Here is a 22,605-nt window from a genome sequence, read left to right as displayed (position 1 = left end):
TTTCAATAATGTTGTGCTTAACGCTGGCAATAAATTGGAGGGAAACAAACTATATAGACCGTATGCTGGCAATAAATTGGAGGGAAACAAACTATATAGACCTTATGATTTCCCACAGATTTTTCATGTGCTTTTCAAGTGTTTTCTTGGTTTCATGTGTAATTAGAACAGTACATGCAGCAAGCCCATCAGTACATTACATGCAGCAAATACACTGTTTCCCTGTTTCACCTAAAACATGCCACACTATGTAGGGGAATTAGCTCAAACGGTAGAGCGCTCGCTTAGCATGCGAGAGGTAGCGGGATCGATGCCCGCATTCTCCTGTTACTTTATTTATACTTCATAAATTTTCAATAATGTTGTGCTTAACGCTGGCAATAAATTGGAGGGAAACAAACTATATAGACCGTATGCTGGCAATAAATTGGAGGGAAACAAACTATATAGACCTTATGATTTCCCACAGATTTTTCATGTGCTTTTCAAGTGTTTTCTTGGTTTCATGTGTAATTAGAACAGTACATGCAGCAAGCCCATCAGTACATTACATGCAGCAAATACACTGTTTCCCTGTTTCACCTAAAACATACCACACTATGTAGGGGAATTAGCTCAAATGGTAGAGCGCTCGCTTAGCATGCGAGAGGTAGCGGGATCGATGCCCGCATTCTCCAGTTACTTTATTTATACTTTATAAATTTTCAATAATGTTGTGCTTAACACTGGCAATAAATTGGAGGGAAACAAACTATATAGACCTTATGATGGCAATAAATTGGAGGGAAACAAACTATATAGACCTTATGATTTCCCACAGACTTTTCATGTGCTTTTCAAGTGTTTTCTTGGTTTCATGTGTAATTAGAACAGTACATGCAGCAAGCCCATCAGTACATTACATGCAGCAAATACACTGTTTCCCTGTTTCACCTAAAACATGCCACTCTATGTAGGGGAATTAGCTCAAACGGTAGAGCGCTCGCTTTGCATGCGAGAGGTAGCGGGATCGATGCCCGCATTCTCCAGTTACTTTATTTATACTTCATAAATTTTCAATAATGTTGTGCTGAACGCTGGCTATAAATTGGAGGGAAACAAACTATATAGACCCTATGCTTTCCCACAGATTTTTCAACTTCACGAATAACTGTAGAATACAAAGGGAATTTAGTTCAAATGGTGGTGTGCTCGCTTAGCATGCGAGGGGTAGTTGGTTCAATGACCGTGTTCTCTAAGTGTTTTCTTGGTTTCATGTGTAATTAGAGCAGTACAAGCAGCAAGCTTAATGGTACATTACATGAAGCAAATACACTGTTTCCCTGTTTCATCATGTTTCCCTGACATCATCATGGCAAGATCATAATGGGTTCATGATGACATCATCACAATGGGTTCATGATGACATCATCATGATGACATCATAATGGGTTCATGATGACTTCATCATCATAATGGGTTTATGATGACATTATCATGACGACATCATGAAGGGTTCGTGATGACATCATCATAAAGGGTTCATGATGACATCATAATGGGTTCATGATGACATCATCATGATGACATCATAATGGGTTCGTGGTGACTTCATTTCAATGGGTTCATGATGACATCATCATGACGAAATCATAGTGGGATCATGATTACAGCATCATAATGGGTTCGTGATGACATCATCATGATGACATCATAATGGGTTCGTGATGACATCATCATGATGACATCATAATGGGTTCGTGATGACATCATCATGATGACATCATAATGGGTCCGTGATGACATCATCATGACATCATAATGTGTTCGTGATGACATCATCGTGATGATATCATAGTGGGTTCATGATGACATCATCACAATAGGTTCATGATGACATCATCATGATGACATCATAATGGGTTCGTGATGACTTCATCATCATAAAGGGTTCATGATGACATCATAATCGGTTCATGATGACATCATCATGATGACATCATAATGGGTTCATGATGACATCATCATGATGACATCATAATGTGTTCGTGATGACATCATCGTGATGACATCATAATGGGTTCATGATGACATCATCACAATAGGTTCATGATGACATCATCATGATGACATCATAATGGGTTCGTGATGACTTCATCATCATAATGGGTTCATGATGACATCATAATGGGTTCATGATGACATCATAATAGGTTCATAATGGCATCATCACAATGGGTTCATGATGACATCATAATGGGTTCAGGATAACATCATCATGACAACATCATAATGGGTTCATGATGACATCATCATAATGGGTTCATGATGACATCATGATGACATCATAATGGGTTCGTGATGTCTTCATCACCATAATGGGTTCATGATGACACGCTGGCAATAAATTGGAGGGAAACAAACTATATAGACCTTATGCTTTCCCACAGATTTTACATGTGCTTTTCAAGTGTTTTCTTGGTTTCATGTGTAATTTGGGCAGTACATGCAGTAAGCCCATCAGTACATTGCATGCAGCAAATACACTGTTTCCCTGTTTCACCTAAAACAATGGACTCAGTGTAGGGGACTTAGCTCAAATGGTAGAGCGATCGCTTAGCATGCGAGAGGTAGCGGGATCGATGCCCGCATTCTCCAGTTACTTTATTTATACTTTATACATTTTCAATAATGTTGTGCTTAACGCTGGCAATAAATTGGAGAGAAACAAACTATATAGACCGTATGCTGGCAATAAATTGGAGGGAAACAAACTATATAGACCTTATGATTTCCCACAGATTTTTCATGTGCTTTTCAAGTGTTTTCTTGGTTTCATGTGTAATTAGAACAGTACATGCAGCAAGCCCATCAGTACATTACATGCAGCAAATACACTGTTTCCCTGTTTCACCTAAAACATGCCACACTATGTAGGGGAATTAGCTCAAATGGTAGAGCGCTCGCTTAGCATGCGAGAGGTAGCGGGATCGATGCCCGCATTCTCCAGTTATTTTATTTATACTTTATAAATTTTCAATAATGTTGTGCTTAACACTGGCAATAAATTGGAGGGAAACAAACTATATAGACCTTATGATGGCAATAAATTGGAGGGAAACAAACTATATAGACCTTATGATTTCCCACAGACTTTTCATGTGCTTTTCAAGTGTTTTCTTGGTTTCATGTGTAATTAGAACAGTACATGCAGCAAGCCCATCAGTACATTACATGCAGCAAATACACTGTTTCCCTGTTTCACCTAAAACATGCCACTCTATGTAGGGGAATTAGCTCAAATGGTAGAGCGCTCGCTTTGCATGCGAGAGTTAGCGGGATCGATGCCCGCGTTCTCAAGTTACTTTATTTATACTTTATAAATTTTCAATAATGTTGTGCTGAACGCTGGCTATAAATTGGAGGGAAACAAACTATATAGACCCTATGCTTTCCCACAGATTTTTCAACTTCACGAATAACTGTAGAATACAAAGGGGATTTAGTTCAAATGGTGGTGTGCTCGCTTAGCATGCGAGGGGTAGTTGGTTCAATGACCGTGTTCTCTAAGTGTTTTCTTGGTTTCATGTGTAATTAGAGCAGTACAAGCAGCAAGCTTAATGGTACATTACATGAAGCAAATACACTGTTTCCCTGTTTCATCATGTTTCCCTGACATCATCATGGCAATATCATAATGGGTTCATGATGACATCATCACAATGGGTTCATGATGACATCATCATGATGACATCATAATGGGTTCATGATGACTTCATCATCATAATGGGTTTATGATGACATTATCATGACGACATCATGAAGGGTTCGTGATGACATCATCATAAAGGGTTCATGATGACATCATAATGGGTTCATGATGACATCATCATGATGACATCATAATGGGTTCGTGGTGACTTCATTACAATGGGTTCATGATGACATCATCATGACGAAATCATAGTGGGATCATGATTACAGCATCATAATGGGTTCGTGATGACATCATCATGATGACATCATAATGGGTTCGTGATGACATCATCATGATGACATCATAATGGGTTCGTGATGACATCATCATGATGACATCAGAATGGGTCCGTGATGACATCATCATGACATCATAATGTGTTCGTGATGACATCATCGTGATGATATCATAGTGGGTTCATGATGACATCATCACAATAGGTTCATGATGACATCATCATGATGACATCATAATGGGTTCGTGATGACTTCATCATCATAAAGGGTTCATGATGACATCATAATGGGTTCATGATGACATCATCATGATGACATCATAATGGGTTCATGATGACATGATCATGATGACATCATAATGTGTTCGTGATGACATCATCGTGATGACATCATAATGGGTTCATGATGACATCATCACAATAGGTTCATGATGACATCATCATGATGACATCATAATGGGTTCGTGATGACTTCATCATCATAATGGGTTCATGATGACATCATAATGGGTTCATGATGACATCATAATAGGTTCATAATGGCATCATCACAATGGGTTCATGATGACATCATAATGGGTTCAGGATAACATCATCATGACAACATCATAATGGGTTCATGATGACATCATCATAATGGGTTCATGATGACATCATGATGACATCATAATGGGTTCGTGATGTCTTCATCACCATAATGGGTTCATGATGACACGCTGGCAATAAATTGGAGGGAAACAAACTATATAGACCTTATGCTTTCCCACAGATTTTACATGTGCTTTTCAAGTGTTTTCTTGGTTTCATGTGTAATTTGGGCAGTACATGCAGTAAGCCCATCAGTACATTGCATGCAGCAAATACACTGTTTCCCTGTTTCACCAAAAGCAATGGACTCAGTGTAGGGGAATTAGCTCAAATGGTAGAGCGCTTGCTTAGCATGCGAGAGGTAGCGGGATCGATGCCCGCATTCTCCAGTTACTTTATTTATACTTTATAAATTTTCAATAATGTTGTGCTTAACGCTGGCAATAAATTGGAGGGAAACAAACTATATAGACCGTATGCTGGCAATAAATTGGAGGGAAACAAACTATATAGACCTTATGATTTCCCACAGATTTTTCATGTGCTTTTCAAGTGTTTTCTTGGTTTCATGTGTAATTAGAACAGTACATGCAGCAAGCCCATCAGTACATTACATGCAGCAAATACACTGTTTCCCTGTTTCATCTAAAACATGCCACACTATGTAGGGGAATTAGCTCAAATGGTAGAGCGCTCGCTTAGCATGCGAGAGGTAGCGGGATCGATGCCCGCATTCTCCAGTTATTTTATTTATACTTTATAAATTTTCAATAATGTTGTGCTTAACACTGGCAATAAATTGGAGGGAAACAAACTATATAGACCTTATGATGGCAATAAATTGGAGGGAAACAAACTATATAGACCTTATGATTTCCCACAGACTTTTCATGTGCTTTTCAAGTGTTTTCTTGGTTTCATGTGTAATTAGAACAGTACATGCAGCAAGCCCATCAGTACATTACATGCAGCAAATACACTGTTTCCCTGTTTCACCTAAAACATGCCACTCTATGTAGGGGAATTAGCTCAAATGGTAGAGCGCTCGCTTTGCATGCGAGAGTCAGCGGGATCGATGCCCGCGTTCTCAAGTTACTTTATTTATACTTTATAAATTTTCAATAATGTTGTGCTGAACGCTGGCTATAAATTGGAGGGAAACAAACTATATAGACCCTATGCTTTCCCACAGATTTTTCAACTTCACGAATAACTGTAGAATACAAAGGGGATTTAGTTCAAATGGTGGTGTGCTCGCTTAGCATGCGAGGGGTAGTTGGTTCAATGACCGTGTTCTCTAAGTGTTTTCTTGGTTTCATGTGTAATTAGAGCAGTACAAGCAGCAAGCTTAATGGTACATTACATGAAGCAAATACACTGTTTCCCTGTTTCATCATGTTTCCCTGACATCATCATGGCAATATCATAATGGGTTCATGATGACATCATCACAATGGGTTCATGATGACATCATCATGATGACATCATAATGGGTTCATGATGACTTCATCATCATAATGGGTTTATGATGACATTATCATGACGACATCATGAAGGGTTCGTGATGACATCATCATAAAGGGTTCATGATGACATCATAATGGGTTCATGATGACATCATCATGATGACATCATAATGGGTTCGTGGTGACTTCATTACAATGGGTTCATGATGACATCATCATGACGAAATCATAGTGGGATCATGATTACAGCATCATAATGGGTTCGTGATGACATCATCATGATGACATCATAATGGGTTCGTGATGACATCATCATGATGACATCATAATGGGTTCGTGATGACATCATCATGATGACATCAGAATGGGTCCGTGATGACATCATCATGACATCATAATGTGTTCGTGATGACATCATCGTGATGATATCATAGTGGGTTCATGATGACATCATCACAATAGGTTCATGATGACATCATCATGATGACATCATAATGGGTTCGTGATGACTTCATCATCATAAAGGGTTCATGATGACATCATAATGGGTTCATGATGACATCATCATGATGACATCATAATGGGTTCATGATGACATGATCATGATGACATCATAATGTGTTCGTGATGACATCATCGTGATGACATCATAATGGGTTCATGATGACATCATCACAATAGGTTCATGATGACATCATCATGATGACATCATAATGGGTTCGTGATGACTTCATCATCATAATGGGTTCATGATGACATCATAATGGGTTCATGATGACATCATAATAGGTTCATAATGGCATCATCACAATGGGTTCATGATGACATCATAATGGGTTCAGGATAACATCATCATGACAACATCATAATGGGTTCATGATGACATCATCATAATGGGTTCATGATGACATCATGATGACATCATAATGGGTTCGTGATGTCTTCATCACCATAATGGGTTCATGATGACACGCTGGCAATAAATTGGAGGGAAACAAACTATATAGACCTTATGCTTTCCCACAGATTTTACATGTGCTTTTCAAGTGTTTTCTTGGTTTCATGTGTAATTTGGGCAGTACATGCAGTAAGCCCATCAGTACATTGCATGCAGCAAATACACTGTTTCCCTGTTTCACCAAAAGCAATGGACTCAGTGTAGGGGAATTAGCTCAAATGGTAGAGCGCTCGCTTAGCATGCGAGAGGTAGCGGGATCGATGCCCGCATTCTTTTGTTACTTTATTTATACTTTATAAATTTTCAATAATGTTGTGCTTAACGCTGGCAATAAATTGGAGGGAAACAAACTATATAGACCGTATGCTGGCAATAAATTGGAGGGAAACAAACTATATAGACCTTATGATTTCCCACAGATTTTTCATGTGCTTTTCAAGTGTTTTCTTGGTTTCATGTGTAATTAGAACAGTACATGCAGCAAGCCCATCAGTACATTACATGCAGCAAATACACTGTTTCCCTGTTTCACCTAAAACATGCCACCCTATGTAGGGGAATTAGCTCAAATGGTAGAGCGCTCGCTTTGCATGCGAGAGGTAGCGGGATCGATGCCCGCATTCTCCAGTTACTTTATTTATACTTTATAAATTTTCAATAATGTTGTGCTTAACGCTGGCAATAAATTGGAGGGAAACAAACTATATAGACCTTATGATGGCAATAAATTGGAGGGAAACAAACTATATAGACCTTATGATTTCCCACAGACTTTTCATGTGCTTTTCAAGTGTTTTCTTGGTTTCATGTGTAATTAGAACAGTACATGCAGCAAGCCCATCAGTACATTACATGCAGCAAATACACTGTTTCCCTGTTTCACCTAAAACATGCCACTCTATGTAGGGGAATTAGCTCAAATGGTAGAGCGCTCGCTTTGCATGCGAGAGGTAGCGGGATCGATGCCCGCGTTCTCCAGTTACTTTGTTTCTACTTTATAAATTTTCAATAATGTTGTGCTGAACGCTGGCTATAAATTGGAGGGAAACAAACTATATAGACCCTATGCTTTCCCACAGATTTTTCAACTTCACGAATAACTGTAGAATACAAAGGGGATTTAGTTCAAATGGTGGTGTGCTCGCTTAGCATGCGAGGGGTAGTTGGTTCAATGACCGTGTTCTCTAAGTGTTTTCTTGGTTTCATGTGTAATTAGAGCAGTACAAGCAGCAAGCTTAATGGTACATTACATGAAGCAAATACACTGTTTCCCTGTTTCATCATGTTTCCCTGACATCATCATGGCAATATCTTAATGGGTTCATGATGACATCATCATGATGACATCATAATGGGTTCATGATGACTTCATCATCATAATGGGTTTATGATGACATTATCATGACGACATCATGAAGGGTTCGTGATGACATCATCATAAAGGGTTCATGATGACATCATAATGGGTTCATGATGACATCATCATGATGACATCATAATGGGTTCGTGGTGACTTCATTACAATGGGTTCATGATGACATCATCATGACGAAATCATAGTGGGATCATGATTACAGCATCATAATGGGTTCGTGATGACATCATCATGATGACATCATAATGGGTTCGTGATGACATCATCATGATGACATCATAATGGGTTCGTGATGACATCATCATGATGACATCAGAATGGGTCCGTGATGACATCATCATGACATCATAATGTGTTCGTGATGACATCATCGTGATGATATCATAGTGGGTTCATGATGACATCATCACAATAGGTTCATGATGACATCATCATGATGACATCATAATGGGTTCGTGATGACTTCATCATCATAAAGGGTTCATGATGACATCATAATGGGTTCATGATGACATCATCATGATGACATCATAATGGGTTCATGATGACATGATCATGATGACATCATAATGTGTTCGTGATGACATCATCGTGATGACATCATAATGGGTTCATGATGACATCATCACAATAGGTTCATGATGACATCATCATGATGACATCATAATGGGTTCGTGATGACTTCATCATCATAATGGGTTCATGATGACATCATAATGGGTTCATGATGACATCATAATAGGTTCATAATGGCATCATCACAATGGGTTCATGATGACATCATAATGGGTTCAGGATAACATCATCATGACAACATCATAATGGGTTCATGATGACATCATCATAATGGGTTCATGATGACATCATGATGACATCATAATGGGTTCGTGATGTCTTCATCACCATAATGGGTTCATGATGACACGCTGGCAATAAATTGGAGGGAAACAAACTATATAGACCTTATGCTTTCCCACAGATTTTACATGTGCTTTTCAAGTGTTTTCTTGGTTTCATGTGTAATTTGGGCAGTACATGCAGTAAGCCCATCAGTACATTGCATGCAGCAAATACACTGTTTCCCTGTTTCACCTAAAACAATGGACTCAGTGTAGGGGACTTAGCTCAAATGGTAGAGCGCTCGCTTAGCATGCGAGAGGTAGCGGGATCGATGCCCGCATTCTCCAGTTACTTTATTTATACTTTATAAATTTTCAATAATGTTGTGCTTAACGCTGGCAATAAATTGGAGGGAAACAAACTATATAGACCGTATGCTGGCAATAAATTGGAGGGAAACAAACTATATAGACCTTATGATTTCCCACAGATTTTTCATGTGCTTTTCAAGTGTTTTCTTGGTTTCATGTGTAATTAGAACAGTACATGCAGCAAGCCCATAAGTACATTACATGCAGCAAATACACTGTTTCCCTGTTTCACCTAAAACATGCCACACTATGTAGGGGAATTAGCTCAAATGGTAGAGCGCTCGCTTAGCATGCGAGAGGTAGCGGGATCGATGCCCGCATTCTCCAGTTACTTTATTTATACTTTATAAATTTTCAATAATGTTGTGCTTAACACTGGCAATAAATTGGAGGGAAACAAACTATATAGACCTTATGATGGCAATAAATTGGAGGGAAACAAACTATATAGACCTTATGATTTCCCACAGACTTTTCATGTGCTTTTCAAGTGTTTTCTTGGTTTCATGTGTAATTAGAACAGTACATGCAGCAAGCCCATCAGTACATTACATGCAGCAAATACACTGTTTCCCTGTTTCACCTAAAACATGCCACTCTATGTAGGGGAATTAGCTCAAACGGTAGAGCGCTCGCTTTGCATGCGAGAGGTAGCGGGATCGATGCCCGCATTCTCCAGTTACTTTATTTATACTTCATAAATTTTCAATAATGTTGTGCTGAACGCTGGCTATAAATTGGAGGGAAACAAACTGTATAGACCCTATGCTTTCCCACAGATTTTTCAACTTCACGAATAACTGTAGAATACAAAGGGAATTTAGTTCAAATGGTGGTGTGCTCGCTTAGCATGCGAGGGGTAGTTGGTTCAATGACCGTGTTCTCTAAGTGTTTTCTTGGTTTCATGTGTAATTAGAGCAGTACAAGCAGCAAGCTTAATGGTACATTACATGAAGCAAATACACTGTTTCCCTGTTTCATCATGTTTCCCTGACATCATCATGGCAAGATCATAATGGGTTCATGATGACATCATCACAATGGGTTCATGATGACATCATCATGATGACATCATAATGGGTTCATGATGACTTCATCATCATAATGGGTTTATGATGACATTATCATGACGACATCATGAAGGGTTCGTGATGACATCATCATAAAGGGTTCATGATGACATCATAATGGGTTCATGATGACATCATCATGATGACATCATAATGGGTTCGTGGTGACTTCATTACAATGGGTTCATGATGACATCATCATGACGAAATCATAGTGGGATCATGATTACAGCATCATAATGGGTTCGTGATGACATCATCATGATGACATCATAATGGGTTCGTGATGACATCATCATGATGACATCATAATGGGTTCGTGATGACATCATCATGATGACATCAGAATGGGTCCGTGATGACATCATCATGACATCATAATGTGTTCGTGATGACATCATCGTGATGATATCATAGTGGGTTCATGATGACATCATCACAATAGGTTCATGATGACATCATCATGATGACATCATAATGGGTTCGTGATGACTTCATCATCATAAAGGGTTCATGATGACATCATAATCGGTTCATGATGACATCATCATGATGACATCATAATGGGTTCATGATGACATCATCATGATGACATCATAATGTGTTCGTGATTACATCATCGTGATGACATCATAATGGGTTCATGATGACATCATCACAATAGGTTCATGATGACATCATCATGATGACATCATAATGGGTTCGTGATGACTTCATCATCATAATGGGTTCATGATGACATCATAATGGGTTCATGATGACATCATAATAGGTTCATAATGGCATCATCACAATGGGTTCATGATGACATCATAATGGGTTCAGGATAACATCATCATGACAACATCATAATGGGTTCATGATGACATCATCATAATGGGTTCATGATGACATCATGATGACATCATAATGGGTTCGTGATGTCTTCATCACCATAATGGGTTCATGATGACACGCTGGCAATAAATTGGAGGGAAACAAACTATATAGACCTTATGCTTTCCCACAGATTTTACATGTGCTTTTCAAGTGTTTTCTTGGTTTCATGTGTAATTTGGGCAGTACATGCAGTAAGCCCATCAGTACATTGCATGCAGCAAATACACTGTTTCCCTGTTTCACCTAAAACAATGGACTCAGTGTAGGGGAATTAGCTCAAATGGTAGACCGCTCGCTTAGCATGCGAAAAGTAGCGGGATCGATGCCCGCCTTCTCCAGTTACTTTATTTATACTTTATAAATTTTCAATAATGTTGTGCTTAACGCTGGCAATAAATTGGAGGGAAACAAACTATATAGACCGTATGCTGCCAATAAATTGGAGGGAAACAAACTATATAGACCTTATGATTTCCCACAGATTTTTCATGTGCTTTTCAAGTGTTTTCTTGGTTTCATGTGTAATTAGAACAGTACATGCAGCAAGCCCATCAGTACATTACATGCAGCAAATACACTGTTTCCCTGTTTCACCTAAAACATGCCACACTATGTAGGGGAATTAGCTCAAATGGTAGAGCGCTCGCTTAGCATGCGAGAGGTAGCGGGATCGATGCCCACATTCTCCAGTTACTTTATTTATACTTTATAAATTTTCAATAATGTTGTGCTTAACACTGGCAATAAATTGGAGGGAAACAAACTATATAGACCTTATGATGGCAATAAATTGGAGGGAAACAAACTATATAGACCTTATGATTTCCCACAGACTTTTCATGTGCTTTTCAAGTGTTTTCTTGGTTTCATGTGTAATTAGAACAGTACATGCAGCAAGCCCATCAGTACATTACATGCAGCAAATACACTGTTTCCCTGTTTCACCTAAAACATGCCACTCTATGTAGGGGAATTAGCTCAAATGGTAGAGCGCTCGCTTTGCATGCGAGAGTTAGCGGGATCGATGCCCGCGTTCTCAAGTTACTTTATTTATACTTTATAAATTTTCAATAATGTTGTGCTGAACGCTGGCTATAAATTGGAGGGAAACAAACTATATAGACCCTATGCTTTCCCACAGATTTTTCAACTTCACGAATAACTGTAGAATACAAAGGGGATTTAGTTCAAATGGTGGTGTGCTCGCTTAGCATGCGAGGGGTAGTTGGTTCAATGACCGTGTTCTCTAAGTGTTTTCTTGGTTTCATGTGTAATTAGAGCAGTACAAGCAGCAAGCTTAATGGTACATTACATGAAGCAAATACACTGTTTCCCTGTTTCATCATGTTTCCCTGACATCATCATGGCAATATCATAATGGGTTCATGATGACATCATCACAATGGGTTCATGATGACATCATCATGATGACATCATAATGGGTTCATGATGACTTCATCATCATAATGGGTTTATGATGACATTATCATGACGACATCATGAAGGGTTCGTGATGACATCATCATAAAGGGTTCATGATGACATCATAATGGGTTCATGATGACATCATCATGATGACATCATAATGGGTTCGTGGTGACTTCATTACAATGGGTTCATGATGACATCATCATGACGAAATCATAGTGGGATCATGATTACAGCATCATAATGGGTTCGTGATGACATCATCATGATGACATCATAATGGGTTCGTGATGACATCATCATGATGACATCATAATGGGTTCGTGATGACATCATCATGATGACATCAGAATGGGTCCGTGATGACATCATCATGACATCATAATGTGTTCGTGATGACATCATCGTGATGATATCATAGTGGGTTCATGATGACATCATCACAATAGGTTCATGATGACATCATCATGATGACATCATAATGGGTTCGTGATGACTTCATCATCATAAAGGGTTCATGATGACATCATAATCGGTTCATGATGACATCATCATGATGACATCATAATGGGTTCATGATGACATCATCATGATGACATCATAATGTGTTCGTGATTACATCATCGTGATGACATCATAATGGGTTCATGATGACATCATCACAATAGGTTCATGATGACATCATCATGATGACATCATAATGGGTTCGTGATGACTTCATCATCATAATGGGTTCATGATGACATCATAATGGGTTCATGATGACATCATAATAGGTTCATAATGGCATCATCACAATGGGTTCATGATGACATCATAATGGGTTCAGGATAACATCATCATGACAACATCATAATGGGTTCATGATGACATCATCATAATGGGTTCATGATGACATCATGATGACATCATAATGGGTTCGTGATGTCTTCATCACCATAATGGGTTCATGATGACACGCTGGCAATAAATTGGAGGGAAACAAACTATATAGACCTTATGCTTTCCCACAGATTTTACATGTGCTTTTCAAGTGTTTTCTTGGTTTCATGTGTAATTTGGGCAGTACATGCAGTAAGCCCATCAGTACATTGCATGCAGCAAATACACTGTTTCCGTGTTTCACCTAAAACAACGGACTCAGTGTAGGGGAATTAGCTCAAATGGTAGAGCGCTCGCTTAGCATGCGAAAGGTAGCGGGATCGATGCCCGCCTTCTCCAGTTACTTTATTTATACTTTATAAATTTTCAATAATGTTGTGCTTAACGCTGGCAATAAATTGGAGGGAAACAAACTATATAGACCGTATGCTGCCAATAAATTGGAGGGAAACAAACTATATAGACCTTATGATTTCCCACAGATTTTTCATGTGCTTTTCAAGTGTTTTCTTGGTTTCATGTGTAATTAGAACAGTACATGCAGCAAGCCCATCAGTACATTACATGCAGCAAATACACTGTTTCCCTGTTTCACCTAAAAAATGCCACACTATGTAGGGGAATTAGCTCAAATGGTAGAGCGCTCGCTTAGCATGCGAGAGATAGCGGGATCGATGCCCGCATTCTCCAGTTACTTTATTTATACTTTATAAATTTTCAATAATGTTGTGCTTAACACTGGCAATAAATTGGAGGGAAACAAACTATATAGACCTTATGATGGCAATAAATTGGAGGGAAACAAACTATATAGACCTTATGATTTCCCACAGACTTTTCATGTGCTTTTCAAGTGTTTTCTTGGTTTCATGTGTAATTAGAACAGTACATGCAGCAAGCCCATCAGTACATTACATGCAGCAAATACACTGTTTCCCTGTTTCACCTAAAACATGCCACTCTATGTAGGGGAATTAGCTCAAACGGTAGAGCGCTCGCTTTGCATGCGAGAGGTAGCGGGATCGATGCCCGCATTCTCCAGTTACTTTATTTATACTTCATAAATTTTGAATAATGTTGTGCTGAACGCTGGCTATAAATTGGAGGGAAACCAACTATATAGACCCTATGCTTTCCCACAGATTTTTCAACTTCACGAATAACTGTAGAATACAAAGGGAATTTAGTTCAAATGGTGGTGTGCTCGCTTAGCATGCGAGGGGTAGTTGGTTCAATGACCGTGTTCTCTAAGTGTTTTCTTGGTTTCATGTGTAATTAGAGCAGTACAAGCAGCAAGCTTAATGGTACATTACATGAAGCAAATACACTGTTTCCCTGTTTCATCATGTTTCCCTGACATCATCATGGCAAGATCATAATGGGTTCATGATGACATCATCACAATGGGTTCATGATGACATCATCATGATGACATCATAATGGGTTCATGATGACTTCATCATCATAATGGGTTTATGATGACATTATCATGACGACATCATGAAGGGTTCGTGATGACATCATCATAAAGGGTTCATGATGACATCATAATGGGTTCATGATGACATCATCATGATGACATCATAATGGGTTCGTGGTGACTTCATTACAATGGGTTCATGATGACATCATCATGACGAAATCATAGTGGGATCATGATTACAGCATCATAATGGGTTCGTGATGACATCATCATGATGACATCATAATGGGTTCGTGATGACATCATCATGATGACATCATAATGGGTTCGTGATGACATCATCATGATGACATCATAATGGGTCCGTGATGACATCATCATGACATCATAATGTGTTCGTGATGACATCATCGTGATGATATCATAGTGGGTTCATGATGACATCATCACAATAGGTTCATGATGACATCATCATGATGACATCATAATGGGTTCGTGATGACTTCATCATCATAAAGGGTTCATGATGACATCATAATCGGTTCATGATGACATCATCATGATGACATCATAATGGGTTCATGATGACATCATCATGATGACATCATAATGTGTTCGTGATTACATCATCGTGATGACATCATAATGGGTTCATGATGACATCATCACAATAGGTTCATGATGACATCATCATGATGACATCATAATGGGTTCGTGATGACTTCATCATCATAATGGGTTCATGATGACATCATAATGGGTTCATGATGACATCATAATAGGTTCATAATGGCATCATCACAATGGGTTCATGATGACATCATAATGGGTTCAGGATAACATCATCATGACAACATCATAATGGGTTCATGATGACATCATCATAATGGGTTCATGATGACATCATGATGACATCATAATGGGTTCGTGATGTCTTCATCACCATAATGGGTTCATGATGACACGCTGGCAATAAATTGGAGGGAAACAAACTATATAGACCTTATGCTTTCCCACAGATTTTACATGTGCTTTTCAAGTGTTTTCTTGGTTTCATGTGTAATTTGGGCAGTACATGCAGTAAGCCCATCAGTACATTGCATGCAGCAAATACACTGTTTCCCTGTTTCACCTAAAACAATGGACTCAGTGTAGGGGAATTAGCTCAAATGGTAGAGCGCTCGCTTAGCATGCGAGAGGTAGCGGGATCGATGCCCGCATTCTCCAGTTACTTTATTTATACTTTATAAATTTTCAATAATGTTGTGCTTAACGCTGGCAATAAATTGGAGGGAAACAAACTATATAGACCGTATGCTGGCAATAAATTGGAGGGAAACAAACTATATAGACCTTATGATTTCCCACAGATTTTTCATGTGCTTTTCAAGTGTTTTCTTGGTTTCATGTGTAATTAGAACAGTACATGCAGCAAGCCCATCAGTACATTACATGCAGCAAGCCCATCAGTACATTACATGCAGCAAATACACTGTTTCCCTGTTTCACCTAAAACATGCCACACTATGTAGGGGAATTAGCTCAAATGGTAGAGCGCTCGCTTAGCATGCGAGAGGTAGCGGGATCGATGCCCACATTCTCCAGTTACTTTATTTATACTTTATAAATTTTCAATAATGTTGTGCTTAACACTGGCAATAAATTGGAGGGAAACAAACTATATAGACCTTATGATGGCAATAAATTGGAGGGAAACAAACTATATAGACCTTATGATTTCCCACAGACTTTTCATGTGCTTTTCAAGTGTTTTCTTAGTTTCATGTGTAATTAGAACAGTACATGCAGCAAGCCCATCAGTACATTACATGCAGCAAATACACTGTTTCCCTGTTTCACCTAAAACATGCCACTCTATGTAGGGGAATTAGCTCAAATGGTAGAGCGCTCGCTTTGCATGCGAGAGTTAGCGGGATCGATGCCCGCGTTCTCAAGTTACTTTATTTATACTTTATAAATTTTCAATAATGTTGTGCTGAACGCTGGCTATAAATTGGAGGGAAACAAACTATATAGACCCTATGCTTTCCCACAGATTTTTCAACTTCACGAATAACTGTAGAATACAAAGGGGATTTAGTTCAAATGGTGGTGTGCTCGCTTAGCATGCGAGGGGTAGTTGGTTCAATGACCGTGTTCTCTAAGTGTTTTCTTGGTTTCATGTGTAATTAGAGCAGTACAAGCAGCAAGCTTAATGGTACATTACATGAAGCAAATACACTGTTTCCCTGTTTCATCATGTTTCCCTGACATCATCATGGCAATATCATAATGGGTTCATGATGACATCATCACAATGGGTTCATGATGACATCATCATGATGACATCATAATGGGTTCATGATGACTTCATCATCATAATGGGTTTATGATGACATTATCATGACGACATCATGAAGGGTTCGTGATGACATCATCATAAAGGGTTCATGATGACATCATAATGGGTTCATGATGACATCATCATGATGACATCATAATGGGTTCGTGGTGACTTCATTACAATGGGTTCATGATGACATCATCATGACGAAATCATAGTGGGATCATGATTACAGCATCATAATGGGTTCGTGATGACATCATCATGATGACATCATAATGGGTTCGTGATGACATCATCATGATGACATCATAATGGGTTCGTGATGACATCATCATGATGACATCATAATGGGTCCGTGATGACATCATCATGACATCATAATGTGTTCGTGATGACATCATCGTGATGATATCATAGTGGGTTCATGATGACATCATCACAATAGGTTCATGATGACATCATCATGATGACATCATAATGGGTTCGTGATGACTTCATCATCATAAAGGGTTCATGATGACATCATAATCGGTTCATGATGACATCATCATGATGACATCATAATGGGTTCATGATGACATCATCATGATGACATCATAATGTGTTCGTGATTACATCATCGTGATGACATCATAATGGGTTCATGATGACATCATCACAATAGGTTCATGATGACATCATCATGATGACATCATAATGGGTTCGTGATGACTTCATCATCATAATGGGTTCATGATGACATCATAATGGGTTCATGATGACATCATAATAGGTTCATAATGGCATCATCACAATGGGTTCATGATGACATCATAATGGGTTCAGGATAACATCATCATGACAACATCATAATGGGTTCATGATGACATCATCATAATGGGTTCATGATGACATCATGATGACATCATAATGGGTTCGTGATGTCTTCATCACCATAATGGGTTCATGATGACACGCTGGCAATAAATTGGAGGGAAACAAACTATATAGACCTTATGCTTTCCCACAGATTTTACATGTGCTTTTCAAGTGTTTTCTTGGTTTCATGTGTAATTTGGGCAGTACATGCAGTAAGCCCATCAGTACATTGCATGCAGCAAATACACTGTTTCCCTGTTTCACCTGAAACAATGGACTCAGTGTAGGGGAATTAGCTCAAATGGTAGAGCGCTCGCTTAGCATGCGAAAGGTAGCGGGATCGATGCCCGCCTTCTCCAGTTACTTTATTTATACTTTATAAATTTTCAATAATGTTGTGCTTAACGCTGGCAATAAATTGGAGGGAAACAAACTATATAGACCGTATGCTGCCAATAAATTGGAGGGAAACAAACTATATAGACCTTATGATTTCCCACAGATTTTTCATGTGCTTTTCAAGTGTTTTCTTGGTTTCATGTGTAATTAGAACAGTACATGCAGCAAGCCCATCAGTACATTACATGCAGCAAATACACTGTTTCCCTGTTTCACCTAAAAAATGCCACACTATGTAGGGGAATTAGCTCAAATGGTAGAGCGCTCGCTTAGCATGCGAGAGGTAGCGGGATCGATGCCCGCGTTCTCCAGTTACTTTATTTATACTTTATAAATTTTCAATAATGTTGTGCTTAACACTGGCAATAAATTGGAGGGAAACAAACTATATAGACCTTATGATGGCAATAAATTGGAGGGAAACAAACTATATAGACCTTATGATTTCCCACAGACTTTTCATGTGCTTTTCAAGTGTTTTCTTGGTTTCATGTGTAATTAGAACAGTACATGCAGCAAGCCCATCAGTACATTACATGCAGCAAATACACTGTTTCCCTGTTTCACCTAAAACATGCCACTCTATGTAGGGGAATTAGCTCAAACGGTAGAGCGCTCGCTTTGCATGCGAGAGGTAGCGGGATCGATGCCCGCATTCTCCAGTTACTTTATTTATACTTCATAAATTTTCAATAATGTTGTGCTGAACGCTGGCAATAAATTGGAGGGAAACCAACTATATAGACCCTATGCTTTCCCACAGATTTTTCAACTTCACGAATAACTGTAGAATACAAAGGGAATTTAGTTCAAATGGTGGTGTGCTCGCTTAGCATGCGAGGGGTAGTTGGTTCAATGACCGTGTTCTCTAAGTGTTTTCTTGGTTTCATGTGTAATTAGAGCAGTACAAGCAGCAAGCTTAATGGTACATTACATGAAGCAAATACACTGTTTCCCTGTTTCATCATGTTTCCCTGACATCATCATGGCAAGATCATAATGGGTTCATGATGACATCATCACAATGGGTTCATGATGACATCATCATGATGACATCATAATGGGTTCATGATGACTTCATCATCATAATGGGTTTATGATGACATTATCATGACGACATCATGAAGGGTTCGTGATGACATCATCATAAAGGGTTCATGATGACATCATAATGGGTTCATGATGACATCATCATGATGACATCATAATGGGTTCGTGGTGACTTCATTACAATGGGTTCATGATGACATCATCATGACGAAATCATAGTGGGATCATGATTACAGCATCATAATGGGTTCGTGATGACATCATCATGATGACATCATAATGGGTTCGTGATGACATCATCATGATGACATCATAATGGGTTCGTGATGACATCATCATGATGACATCATAATGGGTCCGTGATGACATCATCATGACATCATAATGTGTTCGTGATGACATCATCGTGATGATATCATAGTGGGTTCATGATGACATCATCACAATAGGTTCATGATGACATCATCATGATGACATCATAATGGGTTCGTGATGACTTCATCATCATAAAGGGTTCATGATGACATCATAATCGGTTCATGATGACATCATCATGATGACATCATAATGGGTTCATGATGACATCATCATGATGACATCATAATGTGTTCGTGATTACATCATCGTGATGACATCATAATGGGTTCATGATGACATCATCACAATAGGTTCATGATGACATCATCATGATGACATCATAATGGGTTCGTGATGACTTCATCATCATAATGGGTTCATGATGACATCATAATGGGTTCATGATGACATCATAATAGGTTCATAATGGCATCATCACAATGGGTTCATGATGACATCATAATGGGTTCAGGATAACATCATCATGACAACATCATAATGGGTTCATGATGACATCATCATAATGGGTTCATGATGACATCATGATGACATCATAATGGGTTCGTGATGTCTTCATCACCATAATGGGTTCATGATGACACGCTGGCAATAAATTGGAGGGAAACAAACTATATAGACCTTATGCTTTCCCACAGATTTTACATGTGCTTTTCAAGTGTTTTCTTGGTTTCATGTGTAATTTGGGCAGTACATGCAGTAAGCCCATCAGTACATTGCATGCAGCAAATACACTGTTTCCCTGTTTCACCTAAAACAATGGACTCAGTGTAGGGGAATTAGCTCAAATGGTAGAGTGCTCGCTTAGCATGCGAGAGGTAGCGGGATCGATGCCCGCATTCTCCAGTTACTTTATTTATACTTTATAAATTTTCAATAATGTTGTGCTTAACGCTGGCAATAAATTGGAGGGAAACAAACTATATAGACCGTATGCTGGCAATAAATTGGAGGGAAACAAACTATATAGACCTTATGATTTCCCACAGATTTTTCATGTGCTTTTCAAGTGTTTTCTTGGTTTCATGTGTAATTAGAACAGTACATGCAGCAAGCCCATCAGTACATTACATGCAGCAAATACACTGTTTCCCTGTTTCACCTAAAACATGCCACACTATGTAGGGGAATTAGCTCAAATGGTAGAGCGCTCGCTTAGCATGCGAGAGGTAGCGGGATCGATGCCCACATTCTCCAGTTACTTTATTTATACTTTATAAATTTTCAATAATGTTGTGCTTAACACTGGCAATAAATTGGAGGGAAACAAACTATATAGACCTTATGATGGCAATAAATTGGAGGGAAACAAACTATATAGACCTTATGATTTCCCACAGACTTTTCATGTGCTTTTCAAGTGTTTTCTTAGTTTCATGTGTAATTAGAACAGTACATGCAGCAAGCCCATCAGTACATTACATGCAGCAAATACACTGTTTCCCTGTTTCACCTAAAACATGCCACTCTATGTAGGGGAATTAGCTCAAATGGTAGAGCGCTCGCTTTGCATGCGAGAGTTAGCGGGATCGATGCCCGCGTTCTCAAGTTACTTTATTTATACTTTATACATTTTCAATAATGTTGTGCTGAACGCTGGCTATAAATTGGAGGGAAACAAACTATATAGACCCTATGCTTTCCCACAGATTTTTCAACTTCACGAATAACTGTAGAATACAAAGGGGATTTAGTTCAAATGGTGGTGTGCTCGCTTAGCATGCGAGGGGTAGTTGGTTCAATGACCGTGTTCTCTAAGTGTTTTCTTGGTTTCATGTGTAATTAGAGCAGTACAAGCAGCAAGCTTAATGGTACATTACATGAAGCAAATACACTGTTTCCCTGTTTCATCATGTTTCCCTGACATCATCATGGCAATATCATAATGGGTTCATGATGACATCATCACAATGGGTTCATGATGACATCATCATGATGACATCATAATGGGTTCATGATGACTTCATCATCATAATGGGTTTATGATGACATTATCATGACGACATCATGAAGGGTTCGTGATGACATCATCATAAAGGGTTCATGATGACATCATAATGGGTTCATGATGACATCATCATGATGACATCATAATGGGTTCGTGGTGACTTCATTACAATGGGTTCATGATGACATCATCATGACGAAATCATAGTGGGATCATGATTACAGCATCATAATGGGTTCGTGATGACATCATCATGATGACATCATAATGGGTTCGTGATGACATCATCATGATGACATCATATTGGGTTCGTGATGACATCATCATGATGACATCAGAATGGGTCCGTGATGACATCATCATGACATCATAATGTG

At 38.7% G+C, this 22,605-nt stretch overlaps 13 non-coding genes across 13 annotated transcripts; all 13 read left to right on the top strand.

Annotated features, from left to right (window-relative positions):
* Positions 1-253: 253 nt before the first annotated feature.
* Positions 254-326, top strand: TRNAA-AGC (transfer RNA alanine (anticodon AGC)). The gene has a single exon. It is a non-coding gene; the product is annotated as a tRNA-Ala (tRNA).
* A 278-nt stretch (positions 327-604) lies between these two features.
* On the top strand, positions 605-677 carry TRNAA-AGC (transfer RNA alanine (anticodon AGC)). Its single transcript has one exon. It is a non-coding gene; the product is annotated as a tRNA-Ala (tRNA).
* Positions 678-955: 278 nt separating this feature from the next.
* TRNAA-UGC (transfer RNA alanine (anticodon UGC)) lies at positions 956-1,028 on the top strand. Its single transcript has one exon. It is a non-coding gene; the product is annotated as a tRNA-Ala (tRNA).
* Positions 1,029-2,915: 1,887 nt separating this feature from the next.
* TRNAA-AGC (transfer RNA alanine (anticodon AGC)) lies at positions 2,916-2,988 on the top strand. The gene has a single exon. It is a non-coding gene; the product is annotated as a tRNA-Ala (tRNA).
* Positions 2,989-5,226: 2,238 nt separating this feature from the next.
* Positions 5,227-5,299, top strand: TRNAA-AGC (transfer RNA alanine (anticodon AGC)). The gene has a single exon. It is a non-coding gene; the product is annotated as a tRNA-Ala (tRNA).
* Positions 5,300-7,537: 2,238 nt separating this feature from the next.
* TRNAA-UGC (transfer RNA alanine (anticodon UGC)) lies at positions 7,538-7,610 on the top strand. Its single transcript has one exon. It is a non-coding gene; the product is annotated as a tRNA-Ala (tRNA).
* A 2,213-nt stretch (positions 7,611-9,823) lies between these two features.
* TRNAA-AGC (transfer RNA alanine (anticodon AGC)) lies at positions 9,824-9,896 on the top strand. The gene has a single exon. It is a non-coding gene; the product is annotated as a tRNA-Ala (tRNA).
* A 278-nt stretch (positions 9,897-10,174) lies between these two features.
* Positions 10,175-10,247, top strand: TRNAA-UGC (transfer RNA alanine (anticodon UGC)). The gene has a single exon. It is a non-coding gene; the product is annotated as a tRNA-Ala (tRNA).
* A 4,198-nt stretch (positions 10,248-14,445) lies between these two features.
* TRNAA-AGC (transfer RNA alanine (anticodon AGC)) lies at positions 14,446-14,518 on the top strand. The gene has a single exon. It is a non-coding gene; the product is annotated as a tRNA-Ala (tRNA).
* Positions 14,519-14,796: 278 nt separating this feature from the next.
* Positions 14,797-14,869, top strand: TRNAA-UGC (transfer RNA alanine (anticodon UGC)). Its single transcript has one exon. It is a non-coding gene; the product is annotated as a tRNA-Ala (tRNA).
* A 1,536-nt stretch (positions 14,870-16,405) lies between these two features.
* TRNAA-AGC (transfer RNA alanine (anticodon AGC)) lies at positions 16,406-16,478 on the top strand. Its single transcript has one exon. It is a non-coding gene; the product is annotated as a tRNA-Ala (tRNA).
* A 2,966-nt stretch (positions 16,479-19,444) lies between these two features.
* TRNAA-UGC (transfer RNA alanine (anticodon UGC)) lies at positions 19,445-19,517 on the top strand. Its single transcript has one exon. It is a non-coding gene; the product is annotated as a tRNA-Ala (tRNA).
* Positions 19,518-21,053: 1,536 nt separating this feature from the next.
* Positions 21,054-21,126, top strand: TRNAA-AGC (transfer RNA alanine (anticodon AGC)). Its single transcript has one exon. It is a non-coding gene; the product is annotated as a tRNA-Ala (tRNA).
* Positions 21,127-22,605: the final 1,479 nt, after the last annotated feature.

The sequence above is a fragment of the Spea bombifrons genome, chromosome 5 (assembly GCF_027358695.1).
Source record: "Spea bombifrons isolate aSpeBom1 chromosome 5, aSpeBom1.2.pri, whole genome shotgun sequence".
Classification (NCBI taxonomy): Eukaryota; Metazoa; Chordata; class Amphibia; order Anura; family Pelobatidae; genus Spea; species Spea bombifrons.
Note: the sequence above shows the minus strand (reverse complement) of the source record. Positions and strands in the feature narration are given on the sequence as shown.